This window comes from Medicago sativa, chromosome 7 (genome assembly GCF_051527215.1).
Source record: "Medicago sativa cultivar Bolivia chromosome 7, Bolivia_mono, whole genome shotgun sequence".
Classification (NCBI taxonomy): Eukaryota; Viridiplantae; Streptophyta; class Magnoliopsida; order Fabales; family Fabaceae; genus Medicago; species Medicago sativa.
In genome coordinates, this window is record NC_140755.1 from 47,878,309 (window position 1) to 47,883,546 (window position 5,238).

Consider the following 5,238-nt stretch of genomic DNA (forward strand, 5'->3'; position numbering starts at 1 on the left):
GAATGGGGGTGGTTGTTCGCCCTAAGCTCGCCACTGCGAGTAGCAACTCGCCACTGCGAGTAAGCTTGCTCGCGAGGCGAGTGAATGGTGGCTGCTGCCCTGTTCGCTCGTCTCGCCTGATTATCATGTTTCGGTTCGGCTTTCTCTTACATAAACTTTTATAAATGTAAAACCTTCATAACTAAACCCCAAGGCATAGGTGTTTCAAGTAAATCTCTTGTAAGGGGCAAGTATTTAACAAGGTAATAAGACATAACATATGAGAGAAATATGTCATGAATGGGGTAGCAAGATAATCTTTAAGGAAAGGGAAGAACTAGAGCCTCGGTATAGTTATCGAGAACTAGAATAGCTAGTAAAGAATAGAATGCTATGCATTAGAGATATGCTTGATAAGATGCGAGGTAATAAAGATTATTATCTTTGCCTAGAAGCAAGTGTCATACGAGTATGGCAAGACGTGAATCGATTAGATGTCTATTCACGAAGTAAGTTAATCAAGCATATAAGTTTACCTCTAGTGGAATGTTTAATAGTATGAATAGGTCTAACCTTCATTCATGCATAAGACTAAGACTTATAAGAAAGAAAGAGTGTTATGTCTCTTGAATTCCTTCCAAGGTTGGATTCAAGGGGTTCCCCAAGGGGGAATGGTTAAGCCGAAAGGGAGCCGCATTTCACTAAGTTATGGTGCCGTGTCTTTTGTATTCCATCTAAGGATGGGTACAAAAGGTTCTCCAAGGGGAATGGGGTAAGCCGTAAGGGACCCGCACGTTCACTAAGGGAGTCCGGTGCGCTCTTGCTAAGCATTTCACCGGTAGTAAGGGATTATCTTCCGGGGTTACTCCACTCGGGACTAATCCATAAAAAGAATTCAAGATAATTGTTTGTTACACGCTAACATAATCAATGAAGCTAACTATGCATATTGTTTATATATTTATGTGTTATGTCATAGAGCCTTGACGTAGTTCGTCAAGAAGTAGTAAGTTAGCAAGATTCACTTTTGTGATAAGAGACGATATGTTGTTAGATGCAACATATTAAGCAAGTAGAAGCAAGTAAAGAAAGTTATGCCGACGACGTTCTTAGGTTACCCCTAATCGTCCGGTTTAGAATCGTGTCATGATAGAGATATAAGAGAGCCTTGATGCTTAGAGTGTACTCTTGGCAATGCGGTTTTAGTTCCCCCTTCACCGCCATGACACGTATAGTAGTAAAGCCTATAACAAGTTAAGAATATTAAGACGGCCCTAGCAAGCACCGTCGTCTAAGAATGCAAGTCCCCACACACGTATAATCAACCGTCAGGTTGTAATGTAGACACGTGGTGACCGTAGGTTTCCCCTTGAGGTTGCCTATAGCCTAGGATTTAGGGGAACTCACTGAGACATTATGTCTCATCCCAATCCTTATTTGTTGCAGACAAACAGGTTGGTTTTGCAAGCTTGAAGTCGGATGGATATTTCAACAAGTGTGCGTTCGTGTCGCTGCAGGATGCTTTGGGTTCTAAGGATGAATTATATATGTATGGTTGAGATGTATATGTTATTTATGTTCGAACGCAATTTGTTGTATAAATATTCACTCGTATGTAGTTTATGTTGTAAATTTTAATGTATCCAATACTAATATTAACGCACGTGCTAGACTTTCTAGATACGTCTGGTATGGGTGTTACAGAATTCAACTAAGAGGATATCTCTGCAACACTAGACCAGATATTGCCTTCTGTGTTGGTGTGATCAGCAGAGTTATGGACAGGCCTAGAGTATCACATCTCATGGTAGCTAAGAGGATCATGAGATATTTGAAGGGAACTATGAGATATGGAATTCTGTTTCCATGTAAGAGCAATGAGAATATGAAGGAATTGTATGGTTACACTGATGCAGATTGGTGTGGAGATAGAAATGATAGAAAAAGCACTGCTGGTTTTGTGTTCTTTGCAGGAACAGCACCTGTGTCATGGTGTTCCAAAAAGGAAGCTGTAGTTGCATTGTCATCATGTGAAGCTGAATACATTGCTGCTGCAATGGGTGCCTGTCAAGCAGTGTGGCTAGATACTTTAATGCTTGAACTCAAGATGAAGAATGAAGATGCAGTAGAGCTGTTTGTTGATAACAAATCAGCAATAAACCTTGCCAAGTTTCCAGTAGCACATGGAAGATGCAAGCATATAGAGACACGATATCACTTCCTTAGAGATCAAGTTACAAAGGGAAAGCTCAAATTGAGCTACTGCAGCTCAGAGGATCAATGTGCTGACATTTTTACCAAGTCCCTCAAGAAGGACAGCTTCAAGAAGATGAGGAACAACCTGAACATGATTGATTGTAGCAAACTAGATTAAGGGGGTGTGTTAGTTGTTTAATAAATAAATAATCTAGTTTTGGCATTCACATATATAGCTTACACTTTGTAAAGGCATATACATACATTCTGTAAGTGATATAAATAGTGTGACCCTGTGAATAAAATCAGTTCAGTTCCTTTTCATAGAAAATTCTGTTACAATTCTATTCTCTCTCTGAAAGTGTGTGTGTGATATCAGTGAAAACTCCACCATTGTTAATCAAGCTCCAACAGAAACATCATTCTTTGTTCGAACCTAGAAGCAATAACTAGAACCTTCAAAAATGTGTAAATAAAATAAATAGCATCACCTCTAATCCCGACGGAATGTCATATAAGTTTTTGTACTGCTAATTGTTATAGCTTTCATTCTGCTGGTTGAACGAGTACAAGATTCAGGGGCTATATATAGAAGCAGCATAGATCTAATCTTTATTTGCACTGGTTAAGTGTAGCATTCTCTAATTGTAATTGAAGAACAAACAATATGATTTACAAAGGAGATCAAGAAGCTAATCAGTATTCAGAAATCTAAAAGAAAAACAAACATAATACTAATGAATTAGCGCAACTTTAAAACTTACAAGACATTGCCAAATAAGTACTAATTAAATACAAAGACAGAATTGATACCATAGAGGCCGTTGAGGTGGAAGTTTTCATTAAAGAAGACGAGCAAACATTGACAGTGAAGATTCATCTCATTCTTTCCAGTTATAGGAAGCTCGGTCGACAACTAAATAGTCTCCTCTGATATCCTTTGCAACTCGGAGATCATCATCGAGGTATACAATATCAAACCTACAAAATCAAGATGCTACTACATCATCACTGACATCACATAAATAAAACGTGACAGACCAACGCAGGATTGTTCAGACATTTTGCTCAAAACAATCAAGGTGTGGAAAAAGAAAATGAGACAAATCATACAAATAAAATCACAAAGCTAAGATATACAATCGTAAAAACTTTGGAATATGGAATGTAGCTATAGGGGATGAGTGGCAAGGGGTATCACTATTCGATCTTCAGTTAGTGGTTGGACTGATAGAGAATCATCTTTGAATAATAACTCTGGTTTTCTTTATGAGTGGAGGCTCTTTTGCTACCTATTCAATGCATATTATTGTAATTCAGTAATCATTTCCTATATGTGCTATCAATTGGTCCTACCTGTCGGATTCTACTGGAAATTCAGTCATGCTACTACAGATGATGAAAGGAGTGGATCCGATGGAAGAAGCTCACAACGTTAGAGGATTCTATGAAGCTTTCGATGGTGGAGTTTCGGTTGCTTAGCAGTTGGAAATGACCAAGTTGCTGGAGCAATGTTCATCTGATGAGAGGAACGGAGCAAAAGTGGTCGGGGAGGGCGGGAGGCACAACCAATGGAGGAGGGCGTAGTAGTTTGGGAGGATGTTCTCGAATTTTCTACAAAGATTACTTTGAGGTGTATAAGATGGCAGCAAGCAAGGATGGTGGATGCTAGGGTTCTTTGAAAGAACACAAGTAGAAAAGGAATTATTCTTCCCTGCAATTTATTAATAACCAAAGGAAAAGATACACAAGAGAGAATACTCTCCTTGCACTGGCTAAAACCAATAAAATTTAATATATTGCAAAAGATCCTTCAAACATGGATGGAAATCTTATTTATAGACATCTTGTTTACGTTAAGGATCAATAGCAACTAACCTATAACAGAAATTCAAACAATACCCTGCCCTTCTAATTCAACCTTCTCAAACATGACGTTTAGGAACTGGAGTCCGGTCCTGAAGCTCAGCAGGCAGAACAGCTTCTACTGGATGATTTTCTACTGCATAGTATAGCTTAGAAATATTTAAAAAAAAAAAAAAAAATGTATAGTTGTATAGGTGCTTCTTTAGGAAGATGCAGTTGAAAGGCTACTGTCCATATTTGTTTCATCACCAAATTCCTAGCTGTCAGTTTTGGATGCAACCTGATAGGCTTAGATACCTGCCTGTTAGGATGAATGAGGGAGGATTTTCACGTCAACCCAATCACCCACTTGAATTTTGGATGGTTTACCAAGACGATTAGCAAGCTTGATCATTTGACTCTGAGCACTTTAAGTGAAACTTAAATTGTTTGAGAGCTTCATCTCTGGTGATTAAGTCTTGTGCTACTGCCTCGACAAAGGCTTTCCCAGAAACAAATATGGCTAGAGAGGGTGGTGGTCTGCCATACACAATTTCAAAAGTTGTGCATTTCACAGCCCCTTGATTACCGATGTTGCACCATTATTCATCCCAATGGCATAAAATCGTCCAAGTATTTTGTTGTTCTGAACTAAAACACCTCAAGTAAGTTTCCAAAGTTCTGTTCAGAACCTCAGTTTTCCCATCAGACTCCGGATGATAAGGTGTACTCATCATCAGCCCTGTCCCTTCCGTTCTGAAAAGTTCTTTCCAAAAATGACTAAAATAGGTTGGTTCCCTGTCACTCACTACGGATGTATGCAGCTTGACCGCCTTCTTGGCGAACATTTCAACTATGGATCTTGCAGAATAAAGGGGCAGGATAAGAATGAAATTCCCGTATTTGCCAAACCTATTAACCACCACCAACACCAAAATGGCATCAAACCCTTTTGATTTAGTAAATGATTCATCAAGTGAAAATCCACCTAGGCCGTGTCTTGCATCAAATTTGCCCACCATTGTGATTAATATAGATTCCGATCTAATCCTTTTTTTTTCCTTCACATTCTGATTGTTTCTAAATACTATTGCTTTCACCATAAATGGAAGATTATTCTTTCAAAAAAAAAAAATGGTAGATTATAAACAATCGAAGTGCTGGATAGGATGAAAGAGTGAATGTGTAAAGCCAGTGTTTCGAACTAGAGACCGTACA

The 5,238-nt window shown here is 38.7% G+C and overlaps 1 pseudogene; it reads left to right on the forward strand.

Moving 5' to 3' along the window:
- Positions 1 to 1,395: 1,395 nt before the first annotated feature.
- LOC146906313 (secreted RxLR effector protein 161 pseudogene) lies at positions 1,396 to 2,353 on the forward strand (annotated as a pseudogene).
- Positions 2,354 to 5,238: the final 2,885 nt, after the last annotated feature.